Consider the following 21,327-nt stretch of genomic DNA (forward strand, 5'->3'; position numbering starts at 1 on the left):
CCTCTTTAGTAGTTTAATTTGAGACCACCTGCTAATATTATGTCCTGTAGGTCTTTTTACATTACCAACACATGATTTTTTCAGTAAGCCAATACAGTTAGGAAACTTTTTTATTAGCTTACCTGGTTATAGAAGTAGAAGAGGGCAAAAAAGTGACTCTATCTCACCTACAGCCATGCCACGTTGGATACGCCCAGTCTTGTCTGATCTTGGTAGCTAAGCAGTGCTGGGCCTGGTTAGTATGTGGGTGGGAGACCACATGGGAACACCAGGTGCTGTAGGTTTTTTCCCATTACTGGCAAATTGTTTTTATTCTCTAGCTATTTAAATTGGAAACTTTTTCTTTTTATTGCCAATACAGACATTTGGGAGAGGTCAAACAGACACAATAGCCATCACCTAAAGACTTACCACACTGTTTCGGCCCAATTCCAACTGCTTTTGGCAGCTAAATAGTGTTGAGCCTCTTTAGTAGTTTAATTTGAGACCACCTGCTAATATTATGTCCTGTAGGTCTTTTTACATTACCAACACATGATTTTTTCAGTAAGCCAATACAGTTAGGAAACTTTTTTATTAGCTTACCCTGTTATAGAAGTAGAAGAGGGCAAAAAAGTGCCTGTATCTCACCTACAGCCATACCACATTGGATACGCCCAATCTCGTCTTATCTTGGAAGCTAAGCAGTGTTGGGCCTGTTTAGTACTTGGGTGGGAGACCACATGGGGACACCAGGTGCTGTAGGTTTTTTCCCATTACTTGCAAATTGTTTTTATTCTCTAGCTATTTAAATTGGAAACTTTTTCTTTTTATTGCCAATACAGACATTTGAGAGAGGTGAAACAGACACAATAGCCATCACCTAAAGACTTACCACACTGTTTCGGCCCAATTCCAACTGCTTTTGGCAGCTAAATATTGTTAAGCCTCTTTAGTAGTTTAATTTAAGACCACCTGCTAATATTATGTCCTGTAGGTCTTTTTACATTACCAACACATGATTTTTTCAGTAAGCCAATACAGTTAGGAAACTTTTTTATTAGCTTACCTGGTTATAGAAGTAGAAGAGGGCAAAAAAGTGACTCTATCTCACCTACAGCCATACCACGCTGGATACTCCCAATCTTGTCTGATCTTGGAAGCTAAGTAGTGTTGGGCCTGGTTAGTACTTGGGTGGGAGACCATATGGGAGCACCAGGTGCTGTAGGTTTTTTCCTATTACTGGCAAATTGTTCTTATTCTCTAGCTATTTAAATTGGAAACTTTTTCTTTTTATTGCCAATACAGACATTTGGGAGAGGTCAAACAGACACAATAGCCATCACCTAAAGACTTTACACTGTTTCGGCCCAATTCAAACTGCTTTTGGCAGCTAAACAGTGTTGAGACTCTTTAGTAGTTTAATTTGAGACCACCTGCTAATATTATGTCCTGTAGGTCTTTTTACTTTACCAACACATGATTTTATTCTGTAAGCCAATACAGTTAGGAAACTTTTTTATTAGCTTACCTGGTTATAGAAGTAGAAGAGGGCAAAAAAGTGCTTGTGTCTCACCTCCAGCCATACCACATTGGATACGCCCAATCTCGTCTGATCTTGGTAGCTAAGCAGTGTTGGGTCTGGTTAGTACGTGGGTGGGAGACCACATGGGAACACCAGGTGCTGTAGGTTTTTTCCCATTACTGGCAAACTGTTTTTATTCTCTAGCTATTTAAATTGGAAACTTTTTCTTTTTATTGCCAATACAGACATTTGAGAGAGGTGAAACAGACACAATAGCCATCACCTAAAGACTTACCACACTGTTTCGGCCCAATTCCAACTGCTTTTGGCAGCTAAATATTGTTGAGCCTCTTTAGTAGTTTAATTTGAGACCACCTGCTAATATTATGTCCTGTAGGTCTTTTTACATTACCAACACATGATTTTTTCAGTAAGCCAATACAGTTAGGAAACTTTTTTATTAGCTTACCTGGTTATAGAAGTAGAAGAGGGCAAAAAAGTGACTCTATCTCACCTACAGCCATGCCACGTTGGATACGCCCAGTCTTGTCTGATCTTGGTAGCTAAGCAGTGCTGGGCCTGGTTAGTATGTGGGTGGGAGACCACATGGGAACACCAGGTGCTGTAGGTTTTTTCCCATTACTGGCAAATTGTTTTTATTCTCTAGCTATTTAAATTGGAAACTTTTTCTTTTTATTGCCAATACAGACATTTGGGAGAGGTCAAACAGACACAATAGCCATCACCTAAAGACTTACCACACTGTTTCGGCCCAATTCCAACTGCTTTTGGCAGCTAAATAGTGTTGAGCCTCTTTAGTAGTTTAATTTGAGACCACCTGCTAATATTATGTCCTGTAGGTCTTTTTACATTACCAACACATGATTTTTTCAGTAAGCCAATACAGTTAGGAAACTTTTTTATTAGCTTACCCTGTTATAGAAGTAGAAGAGGGCAAAAAAGTGCCTGTATCTCACCTACAGCCATACCACATTGGATACGCCCAATCTCGTCTTATCTTGGAAGCTAAGCAGTGTTGGGCCTGTTTAGTACTTGGGTGGGAGACCACATGGGGACACCAGGTGCTGTAGGTTTTTTCCCATTACTTGCAAATTGTTTTTATTCTCTAGCTATTTAAATTGGAAACTTTTTCTTTTTATTGCCAATACAGACATTTGAGAGAGGTGAAACAGACACAATAGCCATCACCTAAAGACTTACCACACTGTTTCGGCCCAATTCCAACTGCTTTTGGCAGCTAAATATTGTTAAGCCTCTTTAGTAGTTTAATTTAAGACCACCTGCTAATATTATGTCCTGTAGGTCTTTTTACATTACCAACACATGATTTTTTCAGTAAGCCAATACAGTTAGGAAACTTTTTTATTAGCTTACCTGGTTATAGAAGTAGAAGAGGGCAAAAAAGTGACTCTATCTCACCTACAGCCATACCACGCTGGATACTCCCAATCTTGTCTGATCTTGGAAGCTAAGTAGTGTTGGGCCTGGTTAGTACTTGGGTGGGAGACCATATGGGAGCACCAGGTGCTGTAGGTTTTTTCCTATTACTGGCAAATTGTTCTTATTCTCTAGCTATTTAAATTGGAAACTTTTTCTTTTTATTGCCAATACAGACATTTGGGAGAGGTCAAACAGACACAATAGCCATCACCTAAAGACTTTACACTGTTTCGGCCCAATTCAAACTGCTTTTGGCAGCTAAACAGTGTTGAGACTCTTTAGTAGTTTAATTTGAGACCACCTGCTAATATTATGTCCTGTAGGTCTTTTTACTTTACCAACACATGATTTTATTCTGTAAGCCAATACAGTTAGGAAACTTTTTTATTAGCTTACCTGGTTATAGAAGTAGAAGAGGGCAAAAAAGTGCTTGTGTCTCACCTCCAGCCATACCACATTGGATACGCCCAATCTCGTCTGATCTTGGTAGCTAAGCAGTGTTGGGTCTGGTTAGTACGTGGGTGGGAGACCACATGGGAACACCAGGTGCTGTAGGCTTTTTCCCATTACTGGCAAATTGTTTTTATTCTCTAGCTATTTAAATTGGAAACTTTTTCTTTTTATTGCCAATACAGACATTTGAGAGAGGTCAAACAGACACAATAGCCATCACCTAAAGACTTACCACACTGTTTCGGTCCAATTCCAACTTCTTTTGGCAGCTAAATAGTGTTGAGCCTCTTTAGTAGTTTAATTTGAGACCACCTGCTAATATAATGTCCTGTAGGTCTTTTTACATTACCAACACATGATTTTTTCAGTAAGCCAATACAGTTAGGAAACTTTTTTATTAGCTTACCTGGTTATAGAAGTAGAAGAGGGCAATAAAGTGACTCTATCTCACCTATACCACATTGGATACGCCCAATCTCGTCTGATCTTGGAAGCTAAGCAGTGTTGGGCCTGGTTAGTACTTGGGTGGGAGACCACATGGGAACACCAGGTGCTGTAGGTTTTTTCCCATTACTGGCAAATTGTTTTTATTCTCTAGCTATTTAAATTGGAAACTTTTTCTTTTTATTGCCAATACAGACATTTGAGAGAGGTGAAACAGACACAATAGCCATCACCTAAAGACTTACCACACTGTTTCGGCCCAATTCCAACTGCTTTTGGCAGCTAAACAGTGTTGAGCCTCATTAGGCTTTTTTCAAGCCTCACAAGATTTTTTCAGTAAGCCAATACAGTTAGGAAACTTTTTTATTAGCTTACCTGGTTATAGAAGTAGAAGAGGGCAATAAAGTGACTCTATCTAACCTATACCACATTGGATATGCCCAATCTCGTCTGATCTTGGAAGCTAAGCAGTGTTGAGCCTGGTTAGTACTTGGTTGGGAGACCACATGGGAACACCAGGTGCTGTAGGTTTTTTCCCATTACTGGCAAATTGTTTTTATTCTCTAGCTATTTAAATTGGAAACTTTTTCTTTTTATTGCCAATACAGACATTTGGATGAGGTCAAACAGACACAATAGCCATCACCTAAAGACTTACCACACTGTTTCGGCCCAATTCTAACTGCTTTTGGCAGCTAAATAGTGTTGAGCCTCTTTAGTAGTTTAATTTGAGACCACCTGCTAATATTATGTCCTGTAGGCCTTTTTACATTACCAACACATGATTTTTTTCAGTAAGCCAATATAGTTAGGAAACTTTTTTTATTAGCTTAACTTTAGATAGAAGTAGAAGAGGGCAAACAAGTGCCTGCATCTCACCTACAGCCATACCACATTGGATACGCCCAATCTCGTCTGATCTTGGAAGCTAAGCAGTGTTGGGCCTGGTTAGTACTTGGGTGGGAGACCACATGGGAACACCAGGTGCTGTAGGTTTTTTCCCATTACTGGCAAATTGTTTTTATTCTCTAGCTATTTAAATTGGAAACTTTTTCTTTTTATTGCCAATACAGACATTTGGGAGAGGTCAAACAGACACAATAGCCATCACCTAAAGACTTACCACACTGTTTCGGCCCAATTCCAACTGCTTTTGGCAGCTAAATAGTATTGAGCCTCTTTAGCAGTTTAATTTGAGACCACCTGCTAATATTATGTCCTGTAGGTCTTTTTACATTACCAACACATGATTTTTTTCAGTAAGCCAATATAGTTAGGAAACGTTTTTATTAGCTTACCTTTAAATAGAAGTAGAAGAGGGCAAAAAAGTGCCTGAATTTCACCTACAGCCATACCACATTGGATACGCCCAATCTCATCTGATCTTGGAAGCTAAGCAGTGTTGGGCCTGGTTAGTACTTGGGTGGGAGACCACATGGGAACACCAGGTGCTGTAGGTTTTTTCCCATTACTGGCAAATTGTTTTTATTCTCTAGCTATTTAAATTGGAAACTTTTTCTTTTTATTGCCAATACAGACATTTGAGAGAGGTGAAACAGACACAATAGCCATCACCTAAAGACTTACCACACTGTTTCGGCCCAATTCCAACTGCTTTTGGCAGCTAAACAGTGTTGAGCCTCATTAGTAGTTTAATTTGAGACCACCTGCTAATATTATGTCCTGTAGGTCTTTTTACATTACCAACACATGATTTTTTTCAGTAAGCCAATAATGTTAGGAAACTTTTTTATTAGCTTACCTGGTTATAGAAGTAGAAGAGGGCAAAAAAGTGACTCTATCTCACCTACAGCCATACCACATTGGATACGCCCAATCTCGTCTTATCTTGGAAGCTAAGCAGTGTTGGGCCTGGTTAGTACTTGGGTGGGAGACCACATGGGAACACCAAGTGCTGTAGGTTTTTTCCCATTACTGGCAAATTGTTTTTATTCTCTAGCTATTTATATTGGAAACTTTTTCTTTTTATTGCCAATACAGACATTTGGGAGAGGTCAAACAGACACAATAGCCATCACCTAAAAACTTACCACACTGTTTCGGCCCAATTCCAACTGCTTTTGGCAGCTAAATAGTGTTGAGCCTCTTTAGTAGTTTAATTTGAGACCACCTGCTAATATTATGTCCTGTAGGTATTTTTACATTACCAACACATGATTTTTTTCAGTAAGCCAATAATGTTAGGAAACTTTTTTATTAGCTTACCTGGTTATAGAAGTAGAAGAGGGCAAAAAAGTGACTGTATCTCACCTACAGCCATACCACATTGGATACGCCCAATCTCGTCTGATCTTGGAAGCTAAGCAGTGTTGGGCCTGGTTAGTACTTGGGTGGGAGACCAAATGGGAACACCAGGTGCTGTAGGTTTTTCCCATTACTGGCAAATTGTTTTTATTCTCTAGCTATTTAAATTGGAAACTTTTTCTTTTTATTGCCAATACAGACATTTGGGAGAGGTCAAACAGACACAATAGCCATCACCTAAAGACTTACCACACTGTTTCGGCCCAATTCCAACTGCTTTTGGCAGCTAAATAGTGTTGAGCCTCTTTAGTAGTTTAATTTGAGACCACCTGCTAATATTATGTCCTGTTGGTCTTTTTACATTACCAACACATGATTTTTTTCAGTAAGCCAATATAGTTAGGAAAGTTTTTTATTAGCTTACCTTTAGATAGAAGTAGAAGAGGGCAAAAAAGTGCCTGTATCTCACCTACAGCCATACCACATTGGATACGCCCAATCTCGTCTGATCTTGGAAGCTAAGCAGTGTTGGGCCTGGTTAGTACTTGGGTGGGAGACCATATGGGAACACCAGGTGCTGTAGGTTTTTTCCCATTACTGGCAAATTGTTTTTATTCTCTAGCTATTTAAATTGGAAACTTTTTCTTTTTATTGCCAATACAGACATTTGAGAGAGGTGAAACAGACACAATCGCCATCACCTAAAGACTTTCCACACTGTTTCGGCCCAATTCCAACTGCTTTTGGCAACTAAACAGTGTTGAGCCTCATTAGTAGTTTAATTTGAGACCACCTGCTAATATTATGTCCTGTAGGTCTTTTTACATTACCAACACATGATTTTTTTCAGTAAGCCAATAATGTTAGGAAACTTTTTTATTAGCTTACCTGGTTATAGAAGTAGAAGAGGGCAAAAAAGTGACTGTATCTCACCTACAGCCATACCACATTGGATATGCCCAATCTCGTCTGATCTTGGAAGCTAAGCAATGTTAGGCCTGGTTAGTACTTTGGTGGCAGACCACATGGGAACACCAGGTGCTGTAGGTTTTTTCCCATTACTGGCAAATTGTTTTTATTCTCTAGCTTTTTAAATTGGAAACTTTTTCTTTTTATTGCCAATACAGACATTTGGGAGAGGTCAAACAGACACAATAGCCATCACCTAAAGACTTACCACACTGTTTCGGCCCAATTCCAACTGCTTTTGGCAGCTAAATAGTATTGATCCTCTTTAGCAGTCTAATTTGAGACCACCTGCTAATATTATGTCCTGTAGGTCTTTTTACATTACCAACACATGATTTATTTCAGTAAGCCAATACAGTTAGGAAACTTTTTTATTAGCTTACCTTTAGATAGAAGTAGAAGAGGGCAAACAAGTGCCTGCATCTCACCTACAGCCATACCACATTGGATACGCCCAATCTCGTCTGATCTTGGAAGCTAAGCAGTGTTGGGCCTGGTTAGTACTTGGGTGGGAGACCACATGGGGACACCAGGTGCTGTAGGTTTTTTCCCATTACTGGCAAATTGTTTTTATTCTCTAGCTATTTATATTGGAAACTTTTTCTTTTTATTGCCAATACAGACATTTGGGAGAGGTCAAACAGACACAATAGCCATCACCTAAAGAATTACCACACTGTTTCGGCCCAATTCCAACTGCTTTTGGCAGCTAAATAGTATTGAGCCTCTTTAGCAGTTTAATTTGAGACCACCTGCTAATATTATGTCCTGTAGGTCTTTTTACATTACCAACACATGATTTTTTTCAGTAAGCCAATATAGTTAGGAAACTTTTTTATTAGCTTACCTTTAGATAGAAGTAGAAGAGGGCAAAAAAGTGCCTGCATCTCACCTACAGCCATACCACATTGGATACGCCCAATCTCATCTGATCTTGGAAGCTAAGCAGTGTTGGGCCTGGTTAGTACTTGGGTGGGAGACCACATGGGAACACCAGGTGCTGTAGGTTTTTTCCCATTACTGGCAAATTGTTTTTATTCTCTAGCTATTTAAATTGGAAACTTTTTCTTTTTATTGCCAATACAGACATTTGAGAGAGGTTAAACAGACACAATAGCCATCACCTAAAGACTTACCACACTGTTTCGGCCCAATTCCAACTGCTTTTGGCAGCTAAACAGTGTTGAGCCTCTTTAGTAGTTTAATTTGAGACCACCTGCTAATATTATGTCCTGTAGGTCTTTTTACATTACCAACACATGATTTTTTTCAGTAAGCCAATAATGTTAGGAAACTTTTTTATTAGCTTACCTGGTTATAGAAGAAGAAGAGGGCAAAAAAGTGACTCTATATCACCTACAGCCATACCACATTGGATACGCCCAATCTCGTCTGATCTTGGAAGCTAAGCAGTGTTGGGCCTGGTTAGTACTTGGGTGGGAGACCACATGGGAACACCAGGTGCTGTAGGTTTTTTCTCATTACTAGCAAATTGTTTTTATTCTCTAGCTATTTAAATTGGAAACTTTTTCTTTTTATTGCCAATACAGACATTTGGGAGAGGTCAAACAGACACAATAGCCATCACCTAAAGACTTACCACACTGTTTCGGCCCAATTCCAACTGCTTTTGGCAGCTAAATAGTGTTGAGCCTCTTTAGTAGTTTAATTTGAGACCACCTGCTAATATTATGTCCTGTAGGTATTTTTACATTACCAACACATGATTTTTTCCAGTAAGCCAATAATGTTAGGAAACTTTTTTATTAGCTTACCTGGTTATAGAAGTAGAAGAGGCAAAAAAGTGACTGTATCTCAACTACAGCCATACCACATTGGATACGCCCAATCTCGTCTGATCTTGGAAGCTAAGCAGTGTTGGGCCTGGTTAGTACTTGGGTGGGAGACCACATGGGAACACCAGGTGCTGTAGGTTTTTCCCATTACTGGCAAATTGTTTTTATTCTCTAGCTATTTAAATTGGAAACTTTTCCTTTTTATTGCCAATACAGACATTTGGGAGAGGTCAAACAGACACAATAGCCATCACCTAAAGACTTACCACACTGTTTCGGCCCAATTCCAACTGCTTTTGGCAGCTAAATAGTGTTGAGCCTCTTTAGTAGTTTAATTTGAGACCACCTGCTAATATTATGTCCTGTTGGTCTTTTTACATTACCAACACATGATTTTTTTCAGTAAGCCAATATATTTAGGAAAGTTTTTTATTAGCTTACCTTTAGATAGAAGTAGAAGAGGGCAAAAAAGTGCCTGTATCTCACTTACAGCCATACCACATTGGATACGCCCAATCTCGTCTGATCTTGGAAGGTAAGCAGTGTTGGGCCTGGTTAGTACTTGGGTGGGAGACCAAATGGGAACACCAGGTGCTGTAGGTTTTTTCCCATTACTGGCAAATTGTTTTTATTCTCTAGCTATTTAAATTGGAAACTTTTTCTTTTTATTGCCAATACAGACATTTGAGAGAGGTGAAACAGACACAATAGCCATCACCTAAAGACTTTCCACACTGTTTCGGCCCAATTCCAACTGCTTTTGGCAACTAAACAGTGTTGAGCCTCATTAGTAGTTTAATTTGAGACCACCTGCTAATATTATGTCCTGTAGGTCTTTTTACATTACCAACACATGATTTTTTTCAGTAAGCCAATAATGTTAGGAAACTTTTTTATTAGCTTACCTGGTTATAGAAGTAGAAGAGGGCAAAAAAGTGACTGTATCTCACCTACAGCCATACCGCATTGGATACGCCTGATCTTGGAAGCTAAGCAGTGTTGGGCCTGGTTAGTACTTGGGTGGGAGACCACATGGGAACACCAGGTGCTGTAGGTTTTTTCCCATTACTGGCAAATTGTTTTTATTCTCTAGCTATTTAAATTGGAAACTTTTTCTTTTTATTGCCAATACAGACATTTGAGAGAGGTCAAACAGACACAATAGCCATCACCTAAAGACTTACCACACTGTTTCGGTCCAATTCCAACTTCTTTTAGCAGCTAAATAGTGTTGAGCCTCTTTAGTAGTTTAATTTGAGACCACCTGCTAATATAATGTCCTGTAGGTCTTTTTACATTACCAACACATGATTTTTTCAGGAAGCCAATACAGTTAGGAAACTTTTTTATTAGCTTACCTGGTTATAGAAGTAGAAGAGGGCAATAAAGTGACTCTATCTCACCTATACCACATTGGATACGCCCAATCTCGTCTGATCTTGGAAGCTAAGCAGTGTTGGGCCTGGTTAGTACTTGGGTGGGAGACCACATAGGAACACCAGGTGCTGTAGGTTTTTTCCCATTACTGGCAAATTGTTTTTATTCTCTAGCTATTTAAATTGGAAACTTTTTCTTTTTATTGCCAATACAGACATTTGAGAGAGGTGAAACAGACACAATAGCCATCACCTAAAGACTTACCACACTGTTTCGGCCCAATTCCAACTGCTTTTGGCAGCTAAACAGTGTTGAGCCTCATTAGTAGTTTAATTTGAGACCACCTGCTAATATTATGTCCTGTAGGTCTTTTTACATTACCAACACATGATTTTTTTCAGTAAGCCAATAATGTTAGGAAACTTTTTTATTAGCTTACCTGGTTATAGAAGTAGAAGAGGGCAAAAAAGTGACTCTATCTCACCTACAGCCATACCACATTGGATACGCCCAATCTCGTCTGATCTTGGAAGCTAAGCAGTGTTGGGCCTGGTTAGTACTTGGGTGGGAGACCACATGGGAACACCAGGTGCTGTAGGTTTTTTCCCATTACTGGCAAATTGTTTTTATGCTCTAGCTATTTAAATTGGAAACTTTTTCTTTTTATTGCCAATACAGAGATTTGAGAGAGGTCAAACAGACACAATAGCCATCACCTAAAGACTTACCACACTGTTTCGGCCCAATTCCAACTGCTTTTGGCAGCTAAACAGTGTTGAGCCTCATTAGTAGTTTAATTTGAGACCACCTGCTAATATTATGTCCTGTAGGTCTTTTTACATTACCAACACATGATTTTTTTCAGTAAGCCAATAATGTTAGGAAACTTTTTTATTAGCTTACCTGGTTATAGAAGTAGAAGAGGGCAAAAAAGTGACTCTATCTCACCTACAGCCATACCACATTGGATACGCCCAATCTCGTCTGATCTTGGAAGCTAAGCAGTGTTGGGCCTGGTTAGTACTTGGGTGGGAGACCACATGGGAACACCAGGTGCTGTAGGTTTTTTCCCATTACTGGCAAATTGTTTTTATGCTCTAGCTATTTAAATTGGAAACTTTTTCTTTTTATTGCCAATACAGAGATTTGAGAGAGGTCAAACAGACACAATAGCCATCACCTAAAGACTTACCACACTGTTTCGGCCCAATTCCAACTGCTTTTGGCAGCTAAATAGTGTTGAGCCTCTTTAGTAGTTTAATTTGAGACCACCTGCTAATATTATGTCCTGTAGGTATTTTTACATTACCAACACATGATTTTTTTCAGTAAGCCAATAATGTTAGGAAACTTTTTTATTAGCTTACCTGGTTATAGAAGTAGAAGAGGGCAAAAAAGTGACTGTATCTCACCTACAGCCATACCACATTGGATACGCCCAATCTCGTCTGATCTTAGAAGCTAAGCAGTGTTGGGCCTGGTTAGTACTTGGGTGGGAGACCACATGGGAACACCAGGTGCTGTAGGTTTTTCCCATTACTGGCAAATTGTTTTTATTCTCTAGCTATTTAAATTGGAAACTTTTTCTTTTTATTGCCAATACAGACATTTGGGAGAGGTCAAACAGACACAATAGCCATCACCTAAAGACTTACCACAGTGTTTCGGCCCAATTCCAACTGCTTTTGGCAGCTAAATTGTATTGAGCCTCTTTAGCAGTTTAATTTGAGACCACCTGCTAATATTATGTCCTGTAGGTCTTTTTACATTACCAACACATGATTTTTTTCAGTAAGCCAATATAGTTAGGAAACTTTTTTATTAGCTTACCTTTAGATAGAAGTAGAAGAGGGCAAAAAAGTGCCTGCATCTCACCTACAGCCATACCACATTGGATACGCCCAATCTCGTCTGATCTTGGAAGCTAAGCAGTGTTGGGCCTCTTTCGTACTTGGGTGGGAGACCACATGGGAACACCAGGTGCTGTAGGTTTTTTCCCATTACTGGCAAATTGTTTTTATTCTCTAGTTATTTAAATTGGAAACTTTTTCTTTTTATTGCCAATACAGACATTTGGGAGAGGTCAAACAGACACAATAGCCATCACCTAAAGACTTACCACACTGTTTCGGCCCAATTCCAACTGCTTTTGGCAGCTAAATAGTGTTGAGCCTCTTTAGTAGTTTAATTTGAGACCACCTGCTAATATTATGTCCTGTAGGTATTTTTACATTACCAACACATGATTTTTTTCAGTAAGCCAATAATGTTAGGAAACTTTTTTATTAGCTTACCTGGTTATAGAAGTAGAAGAGGGCAAAAAAGTGACTGTATCTTACCTACAGCCATACCACATTGGATACGCCCAATCTCGTCTGATCTTGGAAGCTAAGCAGTGTTGGGCCTGGTTAGTACTTGGGTGGGAGACCACATGGGAACACCAGGTGCTGTAGGTTTTTCCCATTACTGGCAAATTGTTTTTATTCTCTAGCTATTTAAATTGGAAACTTTTTCTTTTTATTGCCAATACAGACATTTGGGAGAGGTCAAACAGACACAATAGCCATCACCTAAAGACTTACCACAGTGTTTCGGCCCAATTCCAACTGCTTTTGGCAGCTAAATTGTATTGAGCCTCTTTAGCAGTTTAATTTGAGACCACCTGCTAATATTATGTCCTGTAGGTCTTTTTACATTACCAACACATGATTTTTTTCAGTAAGCCAATATAGTTAGGAAACTTTTTTATTAGCTTACCTTTAGATAGAAGTAGAAGAGGGCAAAAAAGTGCCTGCATCTCACCTACAGCCATACCACATTGGATACGCCCAATCTCGTCTGATCTTGGAAACTAAGCAGTGTTGGGCCTCTTTAGTACTTGGGTGGGAGACCACATGGGAACACCAGGTGCTGTAGGTTTTTCCCATTACTGGCAAATTGTTTTTATTCTCTAGCTATTTAAATTGGAAACTTTTTCTTTTTATTGCCAATACAGACATTTGGGAGAGGTCAAACAGACACAATAGCCATCACCTAAAGACTTACCACACTGTTTCGGCCCAATTCCAACTACTTTTGGCAGCTAAATAGTGTTGAGCCTCTTTAGTAGTTTCATTTGAGACCACCTGCTAATATTATGTCCTGTAGGTCTTTTTACATTACCAACACATGATTTTTTTCAGTAAGCCAATAATGTTAGGAAACTTTTTTATTAGCTTACCTGGTTATAGAAGTAGAAGAGGGCAAAAAAGTGACTGTATCTCACCTACAGCCATACCACATTGGATACGCCCAATCTCGTCTGATCTTGGAAGCTAAGCAGTGTTGGGCCTGGTTAGTACTTGGGTGGGAGACCACATGGGAACACCAGGTGCTGTAGGTTTTTTCCATTACTGGCAAATTGTTTTTATTCTCTAGCTATTTAAATTGGAAACTTTTTCTTTTTATTGCCAATACAGACATTTGGGAGAGGTCAAACAGACACAATAGCCATCACCTAAAGACTTACCACAGTGTTTCGGCCCAATTCCAACTGCTTTTGGCAGCTAAATTGTATTGAGCCTCTTTAGCAGTTTAATTTGAGACCACCTGCTAATATTATGTCCTGTAGGTCTTTTTACATTACCAACACATGATTTTTTTCAGTAAGCCAATATAGTTAGGAAACTTTTTTATTAGCTTACCTTTAGATAGAAGTAGAAGAGGGCAAAAAAGTGCCTGCATCTCACCTACAGCCATACCACATTGGATACGCCCAATCTCGTCTGATCTTGGAAGCTAAGCAGTGTTGGGCCTCTTTAGTACTTGGGTGGGAGACCACATGGGAACACCAGGTGCTGTAGGTTTTTTCCCATTACTGGCAAATTGTTTTTATTCTCTAGTTATTTAAATTGGAAACTTTTTCTTTTTATTGCCAATACAGACATTTGGAAGAGGTCAAACAGACACAATAGCCATCACCTAAAGACTTACCACACTGTTTCGGCCCAATTCCAACTGCTTTTGGCAGCTAAATAGTGTTGAGCCTCTTTAGTAGTTTAATTTGAGACCACCTGCTAATATTATGTCCTGTAGGTATTTTTACATTACCAACACATGATTTTTTTCAGTAAGCCAATAATGTTAGGAAACTTTTTTATTAGCTTACCTGGTTATAGAAGTAGAAGAGGGCAAAAAAGTGACTGTATCTTACCTACAGCCATACCACATTGGATACGCCCAATCTCGTCTGATCTTGGAAGCTAAGCAGTGTTGGGCCTGGTTAGTACTTGGGTGGGAGACCACATGGGAACACCAGGTGCTGTAGGTTTTTCCCATTACTGGCAAATTGTTTTTATTCTCTAGCTATTTAAATTGGAAACTTTTTCTTTTTATTGCCAATACAGACATTTGGGAGAGGTCAAACAGACACAATAGCCATCACCTAAAGACTTACCACAGTGTTTCGGCCCAATTCCAACTGCTTTTGGCAGCTAAATTGTATTGAGCCTCTTTAGCAGTTTAATTTGAGACCACCTGCTAATATTATGTCCTGTAGGTCTTTTTACATTACCAACACATGATTTTTTTCAGTAAGCCAATATAGTTAGGAAACTTTTTTATTAGCTTACCTTTAGATAGAAGTAGAAGAGGGCAAAAAAGTGCCTGCATCTCACCTACAGCCATACCACATTGGATACGCCCAATCTCGTCTGATCTTGGAAACTAAGCAGTGTTGGGCCTCTTTAGTACTTGGGTGGGAGACCACATGGGAACACCAGGTGCTGTAGGTTTTTCCCATTACTGGCAAATTGTTTTTATTCTCTAGCTATTTAAATTGGAAACTTTTTCTTTTTATTGCCAATACAGACATTTGGGAGAGGTCAAACAGACACAATAGCCATCACCTAAAGACTTACCACACTGTTTCGGCCCAATTCCAACTACTTTTGGCAGCTAAATAGTGTTGAGCCTCTTTAGTAGTTTCATTTGAGACCACCTGCTAATATTATGTCCTGTAGGTCTTTTTACATTACCAACACATGATTTTTTTCAGTAAGCCAATAATGTTAGGAAACTTTTTTATTAGCTTACCTGGTTATAGAAGTAGAAGAGGGCAAAAAAGTGACTGTATCTCACCTACAGCCATACCACATTGGATACGCCCAATCTCGTCTGATCTTGGAAGCTAAGCAGTGTTGGGCCTGGTTAGTACTTGGGTGGGAGACCACATGGGAACACCAGGTGCTGTAGGTTTTTTCCATTACTGGCAAATTGTTTTTATTCTCTAGCTATTTAAATTGGAAACTTTTTCTTTTTATTGCCAATACAGACATTTGGGAGAGGTCAAACAGACACAATAGCCATCACCTAAAGACTTACCACACTGTTTCGGCCCAATTCCAACTGCTTTTGGCAGCTAAATAGTGTTGAGCCTCTTTAGTAGTTTAATTTGAGACCACCTGCTAATATTATGTCCTGTAGGTCTTTTTACATTACCAACACATGATTTTTTTCAGTAAGCCAATATAGTTAGGAAACTTTTTTATTAGATTACCTTTAGATAGAAGTAGAAGAGGGCAAACAAGTGCCTGCATCTCACCTACAGCCATACCACATTGGATACGCCCAATCTCGTCTGATCTTGGAAGCTAAGCAGTGTTGGGCCTGGTTAGTACTTGGGTGGGAGACCACATGGGAACACCAGGTGCTGTAGGTTTTTTTCCCATTACTGGCAAATTGTTTTTATTCTCTAGCTATTTAAATTGGAAACTTTTTCTTTTTATTGCCAATACAGACATTTGGGAGAGGTCAAACAGACACAATAGCCATCACCTAAAGACTTACCACACTGTTTCGGCCCAATTCCAACTACTTTTGGCAGCTAAATAGTATTGAGCCTCTTTAGCAGTTTAATTTGAGACCACCTGCTAATATTATGTCCTGTAGGTCTTTTTACATTACCAACACATGATTTTTTTCAGTAAGCCAATATAGTTAGGAAACTTTTTTATTAGCTTACCTTTAGATAGAAGTAGAAGAGGGCAAAAAAGTGCTTGCATCTCACCTACAGCCATACCACATTGGATACGCCCAATCTCGTCTGATCTTGGAAGCTAAGCAGTGTTGGGCCTGGTTAGTACTTGGGTGGGAGACCACATGGGAACACCAGGTGCTGTAGGTTTTTTCCCATTACTGGCAAATTGTTTTTATTCTCTAGCTATTTAAATTGGAAACTTTTTCTTTTTATTGCCAATACAGACATTTGAGAGAGGTGAAACAGACACAATAGCCATCACCTAAAGACTTACCACACTGTTTTGGCCCAATTCCAACTGCTTTTGGCAGCTAAACAGTGTTGAGCCTCATTAGTAGTTTAATTTGAGACCACCTGCTAATATTATGTCCTGTAGGTCTTTTTACATTACCAACACATGATTTTTTTCAGTAAGCCAATAATGTTAGGAAACTTTTTTATTAGCTTACCTGGTTATAGAAGTAGAAGAGGGCAAAAAAGTGACTCTATCTAACCTACAGCCATACCACATTGGATACGCTCAATCTCGGAAGCTAAGCAGTGTTGGGACTGGTTAGTACTTGGGTGGGAGACCACATGGGAACACCAGGTGCTGTAGGTTTTTTCCCATTACTGGCAAATTGTTTTTATTCTCTAGCTATTTAAATTGGAAACTTTTTCTTTTTATTGCCAATACAGACATTTGGGAGAGGTCAAACAGACACAATAGCCATCACCTAAAGACTAACCACACTGTTTCGGCCCAATTCCAACTGCTTTTGGCAGCTAAATAGTGTTGAGCCTCTTTAGTAGTTTAATTTGAGACCACCTGCTAATATTATGTCCTGTAGGTATTTTTGCATTACCAACACATGATTTTTTTCAGTAAGCCAATAATGTTAGGAAACTTTTTTATTAGCTTACCTGGTTATAGAAGTAGAAGAGGGCAAAAAAGTGACTGTATCTCACCTACAGCCATACCACATTGGATACGCTCAATCTCGTCTGATCTTGGAAGCTAAGCAGTGTTGGGCCTGGTTAATACTTGGGTGGGAGACCACATGGGAACACCAGGTGCTGTAGGTTTTTCCCATTACTGGCAAATTGTTTTTATTTTCTAGCTATTTAAATTGGAAACTTTTTCTTTTTATTGCCAATACAGACATTTGGGAGAGGTCAAACAGACACAATAGCCATCACCTAAAGACTTACCACACTGTTTCGGCCCAATTCCAACTGCTTTTGGCAGCTAAATAGTGTTGAGCCTCTTTAGTAGTTTAATTTGAGACCACCTGCTAATATTGTGTCCTGTTGGTCTTTTTACATTACCAACACATGATTTTTTTCAGTAAGCCAATATAGTTAGGAAACTTTTTTATTAGCTTACCTTTAGATAGAAGTAGAAGAGGGCAAAAAAGTGCCTGCATCTCACCTACAGCCATACCACATTGGATACGCCCAATCTCGTCTGATCTTGGAAGCTAAGCAGTGTTGGGCCTGGTTAGTACTTGGGTGGGAGACCACATGGGAACACCAGGTGCTGTAGGTTTTTTTCCCATTACTGGCAAATTGTTTTTATTCTCTAGCTATTTAAATTGGAAACTTTTTCTTTTTATTGCCAATACAGACATTTGGGAGAGGTCAAACAGACACAATAGCCATCACCTAAAGACTTACCACACTGTTTCGGCCCAATTCCAACTGCTTTTGGCAGCTAAATAGTGTTGAGCCTCTTTAGTAGTTTAATTTGAGACCACCTGCTAATATTATGTCCTGTAGGTATTTTTACATTACCAACACATGATTTTTTTCAGTAAGCCAATAATGTTAGGAAACTTTTTTATTAGCTTACCTGGTTATAGAAGTAGAAGAGGGCAAAAAAGTGACTGTATCTCACCTACAGCCATACCACATTGGATACGCTCAATCTCGTCTGATCTTGGAAGCTAAGCAGTGTTGGGCCTGGTTAATACTTGGGTGGGAGACCACATGGGAACATCAGGTGCTGTAGGTTTTTCCCATTACTGGCAAATTGTTTTTATTCTCTAGCTATTTAAATTGGAAACTTTTTCTTTTTATTGCCAATACAGACATTTGGGAGAGGTCAAACAGACACAATAGCCATCACCTAAAGACTTACCACACTGTTTCGGCCCAATTCCAACTGCTTTTGGCAGCTAAATAGTGTTGAGCCTCTTTAGTAGTTTAATTTGAGACCACCTGCTAATATTGTGTCCTGTTGGTCTTTTTACATTACCAACACATGATTTTTTTCAGTAAGCCAATATAGTTAGGAAACTTTTTTATTAGCTTACCTTTAGATAGAAGTAGAAGGGGGCAAAAAAGTGCCTGCATCTCACCTACAGCCATACCACATTGGATACGCCCAATCTCGTCTGATCTTGGAAGCTAAGCAGTGTTGGGCCTGGTTAGTACTTGGGTGGGAGACCACATGGGAACACCAGGTGCTGTAGGTTTTTTCCCATTACTGGCAATCTGTTTTTATTCTCTAGCTATTTAAATTGGAAACTTTTTTTTTTTATTGCCAATACAGACATTTGGGAGAGGTCAAACAGACACAATAGCCATCACCTAAAGACTTACCACACTGTTTCGGCCCAATTCCAACTGCTTTTGGCAGCTAAATAGTATTGAGCCTCTTTAGCAGTTTAATTTGAGACCACCTGCTAATATTATGTCCTGTAGGTCTTTTTACATTACCAACACATGATTTTTTTCAGTAAGCCAATATAGTTAGGAAACTTTTTTATTAGCTTACCTTTAGATAGAAGTAGAAGAGGGCAAAAAAGTGCTTGCATCTCACCTACAGCCATACCACATTGGATACGCCCAATCTCGTCTGATCTTGGAAGCTAAGCAGTGTTGGGCCTGGTTAGTACTTGGGTGGGAGACCACATGGGAACACCAGGTGCTGTAGGTTTTTTCCCATTACTGGCAAATTGTTTTTATTCTCTAGCTATTTAAATTGGAAACTTTTTCTTTTTATTGCCAATACAGACATTTGAGAGAGGTGAAACAGACACAATAGCCATCACCTAAAGACTTACCACACTGTTTTGGCCCAATTCCAACTGCTTTTGGCAGCTAAACAGTGTTGAGCCTCATTAGTAGTTTAATTTGAGACCACCTGCTAATATTATGTCCTGTAGGTCTTTTTACATTACCAACACATGATTTTTTTCAGTAAGCCAATAATGTTAGGAAACTTTTTTATTAGCTTACCTGGTTATAGAAGTAGAAGAGGGCAAAAAAGTGACTCTATCTAACCTACAGCCATACCACATTGGATACGCTCAATCTCGGAAGCTAAGCAGTGTTGGGCCTGGTTAGTACTTGGGTGGGAGACCACATGGGAACACCAGGTGCTGTAGGTTTTTTCCCATTACTGGCAAATTGTTTTTATTCTCTAGCTATTTAAATTGGAAACTTTTTCTTTTTATTGCCAATACAGACATTTGGGAGAGGTCAAACAGACACAATAGCCATCACCTAAAGACTAACCACACTGTTTCGGCCCAATTCCAACTGCTTTTGGCAGCTAAATAGTGTTGAGCCTCTTTAGTAGTTTAATTTGAGACCACCTGCTAATATTATGTCCTGTAGGTATTTTTACATTACCAACACATGATTTTTTTCAGTAAGCCAATAATGTTAGGAAACTTTTTTATTAGCTTACCTGGTTATAGAAGTAGAAGAGGGCAAAAAAGTGACTGTATCTCACCTACAGCCATACCACATTGGATACGCTCAATCTCGTCTGATCTTGGAAGCTAAGCAGTGTTGGGCCTGGTTAATACTTGGGTGGGAGACCACATGGGAACACCAGGTGCTGTACGTTTTTCCCATTACTGGCAAATTGTTTTTATTCTCTAGCTATTTAAATTGGAAACTTTTTCTTTTTATTGCCAATACAGACATTTGGGAGAGGTCAAACAGACACAATAGCCATCACCTAAAGACTTACCACACTGTTTCGGCCCAATTCCAACTGCTTTTGGCAGCTAAATAGTGTTGAGCCTCTTTAGTAGTTTAATTTGAGACCACCTGCTAATATTGTGTCCTGTTGGTCTTTTTACATTACCAACACATGATTTTTTTCAGTAAGCCAATATAGTTAGGAAACTTTTTTATTAGCTTACCTTTAGATAGAAGTAGAAGGGGGCAAAAAAGTGCCTGCATCTCACCTACAGCCATACCACATTGGATACGCCCAATCTCGTCTGATCTTGGAAGCTAAGCAGTGTTGGGCCTGGTTAGTACTTGGGTGGGAGACCACATGGGAACACCAGGTGCTGTAGGTTTTTTCCCATTACTGGCAAATTGTATTTATTCTCTAGCTATTTAAATTGGAAACTTTTTCTTTTTATTGCCAATACAGACATTTGGGAGAGGTCAAACAGACACAATAGCCATCACCTAAAGACTTACCACACTGTTTCGGACCAATTTCATCTGCTTTTGGCAGCTAAACAGTGTTGAGCCTCATTAGTAGTTTAATTTGAGACCACCTGCTAATATTATGTCCTGTAGGTCTTTTTACATTACCAACACATGATTTTTTTCAGTAAGCCAATAATGTTAGGAAACTTTTTTATTAGCTTACCTTGTTATAGAAGTAGAAGAGGGCAAAAAAGTGACTCTGTCTCACCTACAGCCATACCACATTGGATACGCCCAATCTTGTCTGATCTTGGAAGCTAAGCAGTGTTGGGCCTGGTTAGTACTTGGGTGGGAGACCACATGGGAACACCAGGTGCTGTAGGTTTTTTCCCATTACTGGCAAATTGTTTTTATTCTCTAGCTATTTAAATTGGAAACTTTTTCTTTTTATTGCCAATACAGACATTTGGGAGAGGTCAAACAGACACAATAGCCATCACCTAAAGACTTACCACACTGTTTCGGCCCAATTCCAACTGCTTTTGGCAGCTAAATAGTGTTGAGCCTCTTTAGTAGTTTAATTTGAGACCACCTGCTAATATTATGTCCTGTAGGTCTTTTTACATTACCAACACATGATTTTTTTCAGTAAGCCAATATAG

The 21,327-nt window shown here is 39.2% G+C and overlaps 34 non-coding genes and 12 pseudogenes across 34 annotated transcripts; all 46 read left to right on the plus strand.

The window, feature by feature from the left end:
* Nucleotides 1-165: 165 nt before the first annotated feature.
* LOC146028954 (5S ribosomal RNA) lies at nucleotides 166-284 on the plus strand (annotated as a pseudogene).
* A 344-nt stretch (nucleotides 285-628) lies between these two features.
* On the plus strand, nucleotides 629-747 carry LOC146027859 (5S ribosomal RNA; annotated as a pseudogene).
* Nucleotides 748-1,091: 344 nt separating this feature from the next.
* Nucleotides 1,092-1,210, plus strand: LOC146034354 (5S ribosomal RNA). The gene has a single exon (XR_014459761.1). It is a non-coding gene; the product is annotated as a 5S ribosomal RNA (ribosomal RNA).
* A 343-nt stretch (nucleotides 1,211-1,553) lies between these two features.
* On the plus strand, nucleotides 1,554-1,672 carry LOC146027823 (5S ribosomal RNA; annotated as a pseudogene).
* A 344-nt stretch (nucleotides 1,673-2,016) lies between these two features.
* LOC146028955 (5S ribosomal RNA) lies at nucleotides 2,017-2,135 on the plus strand (annotated as a pseudogene).
* A 344-nt stretch (nucleotides 2,136-2,479) lies between these two features.
* Nucleotides 2,480-2,598, plus strand: LOC146027860 (5S ribosomal RNA; annotated as a pseudogene).
* A 344-nt stretch (nucleotides 2,599-2,942) lies between these two features.
* Nucleotides 2,943-3,061, plus strand: LOC146034355 (5S ribosomal RNA). Its single transcript, XR_014459762.1, has one exon. It is a non-coding gene; the product is annotated as a 5S ribosomal RNA (ribosomal RNA).
* Nucleotides 3,062-3,404: 343 nt separating this feature from the next.
* LOC146028330 (5S ribosomal RNA) lies at nucleotides 3,405-3,523 on the plus strand (annotated as a pseudogene).
* A 339-nt stretch (nucleotides 3,524-3,862) lies between these two features.
* On the plus strand, nucleotides 3,863-3,980 carry LOC146028623 (5S ribosomal RNA; annotated as a pseudogene).
* Nucleotides 3,981-4,275: 295 nt separating this feature from the next.
* Nucleotides 4,276-4,393, plus strand: LOC146029546 (5S ribosomal RNA; annotated as a pseudogene).
* Nucleotides 4,394-4,739: 346 nt separating this feature from the next.
* On the plus strand, nucleotides 4,740-4,858 carry LOC146033365 (5S ribosomal RNA). Its single transcript, XR_014458774.1, has one exon. It is a non-coding gene; the product is annotated as a 5S ribosomal RNA (ribosomal RNA).
* Nucleotides 4,859-5,203: 345 nt separating this feature from the next.
* Nucleotides 5,204-5,322, plus strand: LOC146030838 (5S ribosomal RNA). The gene has a single exon (XR_014456322.1). It is a non-coding gene; the product is annotated as a 5S ribosomal RNA (ribosomal RNA).
* Nucleotides 5,323-5,667: 345 nt separating this feature from the next.
* Nucleotides 5,668-5,786, plus strand: LOC146035129 (5S ribosomal RNA). Its single transcript, XR_014460532.1, has one exon. It is a non-coding gene; the product is annotated as a 5S ribosomal RNA (ribosomal RNA).
* A 345-nt stretch (nucleotides 5,787-6,131) lies between these two features.
* On the plus strand, nucleotides 6,132-6,250 carry LOC146031116 (5S ribosomal RNA). The gene has a single exon (XR_014456591.1). It is a non-coding gene; the product is annotated as a 5S ribosomal RNA (ribosomal RNA).
* A 344-nt stretch (nucleotides 6,251-6,594) lies between these two features.
* On the plus strand, nucleotides 6,595-6,713 carry LOC146030704 (5S ribosomal RNA). The gene has a single exon (XR_014456195.1). It is a non-coding gene; the product is annotated as a 5S ribosomal RNA (ribosomal RNA).
* Nucleotides 6,714-7,058: 345 nt separating this feature from the next.
* LOC146034463 (5S ribosomal RNA) lies at nucleotides 7,059-7,177 on the plus strand. Its single transcript, XR_014459870.1, has one exon. It is a non-coding gene; the product is annotated as a 5S ribosomal RNA (ribosomal RNA).
* Nucleotides 7,178-7,522: 345 nt separating this feature from the next.
* LOC146032164 (5S ribosomal RNA) lies at nucleotides 7,523-7,641 on the plus strand. The gene has a single exon (XR_014457609.1). It is a non-coding gene; the product is annotated as a 5S ribosomal RNA (ribosomal RNA).
* Nucleotides 7,642-7,986: 345 nt separating this feature from the next.
* Nucleotides 7,987-8,105, plus strand: LOC146030850 (5S ribosomal RNA). Its single transcript, XR_014456333.1, has one exon. It is a non-coding gene; the product is annotated as a 5S ribosomal RNA (ribosomal RNA).
* Nucleotides 8,106-8,450: 345 nt separating this feature from the next.
* Nucleotides 8,451-8,569, plus strand: LOC146033377 (5S ribosomal RNA). Its single transcript, XR_014458786.1, has one exon. It is a non-coding gene; the product is annotated as a 5S ribosomal RNA (ribosomal RNA).
* A 344-nt stretch (nucleotides 8,570-8,913) lies between these two features.
* Nucleotides 8,914-9,032, plus strand: LOC146031391 (5S ribosomal RNA). The gene has a single exon (XR_014456858.1). It is a non-coding gene; the product is annotated as a 5S ribosomal RNA (ribosomal RNA).
* Nucleotides 9,033-9,376: 344 nt separating this feature from the next.
* On the plus strand, nucleotides 9,377-9,495 carry LOC146033065 (5S ribosomal RNA). Its single transcript, XR_014458475.1, has one exon. It is a non-coding gene; the product is annotated as a 5S ribosomal RNA (ribosomal RNA).
* A 345-nt stretch (nucleotides 9,496-9,840) lies between these two features.
* On the plus strand, nucleotides 9,841-9,949 carry LOC146028827 (5S ribosomal RNA; annotated as a pseudogene).
* Nucleotides 9,950-10,288: 339 nt separating this feature from the next.
* LOC146029053 (5S ribosomal RNA) lies at nucleotides 10,289-10,406 on the plus strand (annotated as a pseudogene).
* Nucleotides 10,407-10,751: 345 nt separating this feature from the next.
* On the plus strand, nucleotides 10,752-10,870 carry LOC146033389 (5S ribosomal RNA). Its single transcript, XR_014458798.1, has one exon. It is a non-coding gene; the product is annotated as a 5S ribosomal RNA (ribosomal RNA).
* Nucleotides 10,871-11,215: 345 nt separating this feature from the next.
* LOC146033401 (5S ribosomal RNA) lies at nucleotides 11,216-11,334 on the plus strand. Its single transcript, XR_014458811.1, has one exon. It is a non-coding gene; the product is annotated as a 5S ribosomal RNA (ribosomal RNA).
* A 345-nt stretch (nucleotides 11,335-11,679) lies between these two features.
* LOC146032056 (5S ribosomal RNA) lies at nucleotides 11,680-11,798 on the plus strand. Its single transcript, XR_014457504.1, has one exon. It is a non-coding gene; the product is annotated as a 5S ribosomal RNA (ribosomal RNA).
* A 344-nt stretch (nucleotides 11,799-12,142) lies between these two features.
* LOC146027383 (5S ribosomal RNA) lies at nucleotides 12,143-12,261 on the plus strand. Its single transcript, XR_014454786.1, has one exon. It is a non-coding gene; the product is annotated as a 5S ribosomal RNA (ribosomal RNA).
* A 345-nt stretch (nucleotides 12,262-12,606) lies between these two features.
* Nucleotides 12,607-12,725, plus strand: LOC146033414 (5S ribosomal RNA). Its single transcript, XR_014458824.1, has one exon. It is a non-coding gene; the product is annotated as a 5S ribosomal RNA (ribosomal RNA).
* A 344-nt stretch (nucleotides 12,726-13,069) lies between these two features.
* On the plus strand, nucleotides 13,070-13,188 carry LOC146027710 (5S ribosomal RNA). The gene has a single exon (XR_014455097.1). It is a non-coding gene; the product is annotated as a 5S ribosomal RNA (ribosomal RNA).
* Nucleotides 13,189-13,532: 344 nt separating this feature from the next.
* Nucleotides 13,533-13,651, plus strand: LOC146033426 (5S ribosomal RNA). Its single transcript, XR_014458836.1, has one exon. It is a non-coding gene; the product is annotated as a 5S ribosomal RNA (ribosomal RNA).
* A 344-nt stretch (nucleotides 13,652-13,995) lies between these two features.
* Nucleotides 13,996-14,114, plus strand: LOC146034164 (5S ribosomal RNA). Its single transcript, XR_014459571.1, has one exon. It is a non-coding gene; the product is annotated as a 5S ribosomal RNA (ribosomal RNA).
* Nucleotides 14,115-14,459: 345 nt separating this feature from the next.
* On the plus strand, nucleotides 14,460-14,578 carry LOC146033438 (5S ribosomal RNA). Its single transcript, XR_014458848.1, has one exon. It is a non-coding gene; the product is annotated as a 5S ribosomal RNA (ribosomal RNA).
* Nucleotides 14,579-14,922: 344 nt separating this feature from the next.
* LOC146027711 (5S ribosomal RNA) lies at nucleotides 14,923-15,041 on the plus strand. Its single transcript, XR_014455098.1, has one exon. It is a non-coding gene; the product is annotated as a 5S ribosomal RNA (ribosomal RNA).
* Nucleotides 15,042-15,385: 344 nt separating this feature from the next.
* Nucleotides 15,386-15,504, plus strand: LOC146033452 (5S ribosomal RNA). The gene has a single exon (XR_014458860.1). It is a non-coding gene; the product is annotated as a 5S ribosomal RNA (ribosomal RNA).
* A 344-nt stretch (nucleotides 15,505-15,848) lies between these two features.
* On the plus strand, nucleotides 15,849-15,967 carry LOC146033464 (5S ribosomal RNA). Its single transcript, XR_014458872.1, has one exon. It is a non-coding gene; the product is annotated as a 5S ribosomal RNA (ribosomal RNA).
* Nucleotides 15,968-16,313: 346 nt separating this feature from the next.
* LOC146033476 (5S ribosomal RNA) lies at nucleotides 16,314-16,432 on the plus strand. The gene has a single exon (XR_014458884.1). It is a non-coding gene; the product is annotated as a 5S ribosomal RNA (ribosomal RNA).
* Nucleotides 16,433-16,777: 345 nt separating this feature from the next.
* LOC146029526 (5S ribosomal RNA) lies at nucleotides 16,778-16,886 on the plus strand (annotated as a pseudogene).
* Nucleotides 16,887-17,231: 345 nt separating this feature from the next.
* On the plus strand, nucleotides 17,232-17,350 carry LOC146033050 (5S ribosomal RNA). The gene has a single exon (XR_014458461.1). It is a non-coding gene; the product is annotated as a 5S ribosomal RNA (ribosomal RNA).
* Nucleotides 17,351-17,694: 344 nt separating this feature from the next.
* Nucleotides 17,695-17,813, plus strand: LOC146033488 (5S ribosomal RNA). The gene has a single exon (XR_014458896.1). It is a non-coding gene; the product is annotated as a 5S ribosomal RNA (ribosomal RNA).
* Nucleotides 17,814-18,159: 346 nt separating this feature from the next.
* LOC146033696 (5S ribosomal RNA) lies at nucleotides 18,160-18,278 on the plus strand. Its single transcript, XR_014459104.1, has one exon. It is a non-coding gene; the product is annotated as a 5S ribosomal RNA (ribosomal RNA).
* Nucleotides 18,279-18,622: 344 nt separating this feature from the next.
* LOC146033500 (5S ribosomal RNA) lies at nucleotides 18,623-18,741 on the plus strand. Its single transcript, XR_014458908.1, has one exon. It is a non-coding gene; the product is annotated as a 5S ribosomal RNA (ribosomal RNA).
* Nucleotides 18,742-19,086: 345 nt separating this feature from the next.
* On the plus strand, nucleotides 19,087-19,205 carry LOC146033512 (5S ribosomal RNA). The gene has a single exon (XR_014458921.1). It is a non-coding gene; the product is annotated as a 5S ribosomal RNA (ribosomal RNA).
* A 345-nt stretch (nucleotides 19,206-19,550) lies between these two features.
* On the plus strand, nucleotides 19,551-19,659 carry LOC146028991 (5S ribosomal RNA; annotated as a pseudogene).
* A 345-nt stretch (nucleotides 19,660-20,004) lies between these two features.
* LOC146034722 (5S ribosomal RNA) lies at nucleotides 20,005-20,123 on the plus strand. The gene has a single exon (XR_014460125.1). It is a non-coding gene; the product is annotated as a 5S ribosomal RNA (ribosomal RNA).
* A 344-nt stretch (nucleotides 20,124-20,467) lies between these two features.
* On the plus strand, nucleotides 20,468-20,586 carry LOC146033524 (5S ribosomal RNA). Its single transcript, XR_014458933.1, has one exon. It is a non-coding gene; the product is annotated as a 5S ribosomal RNA (ribosomal RNA).
* Nucleotides 20,587-20,931: 345 nt separating this feature from the next.
* Nucleotides 20,932-21,050, plus strand: LOC146031877 (5S ribosomal RNA). The gene has a single exon (XR_014457329.1). It is a non-coding gene; the product is annotated as a 5S ribosomal RNA (ribosomal RNA).
* The last annotated feature ends 277 nt before the right edge of the window (nucleotides 21,051-21,327 follow it).

The sequence above is a fragment of the Crinia signifera genome, chromosome 8 (assembly GCF_055691185.1).
Source record: "Crinia signifera chromosome 8, ASM5569118v1, whole genome shotgun sequence".
Classification (NCBI taxonomy): domain Eukaryota; kingdom Metazoa; phylum Chordata; class Amphibia; order Anura; family Myobatrachidae; genus Crinia; species Crinia signifera.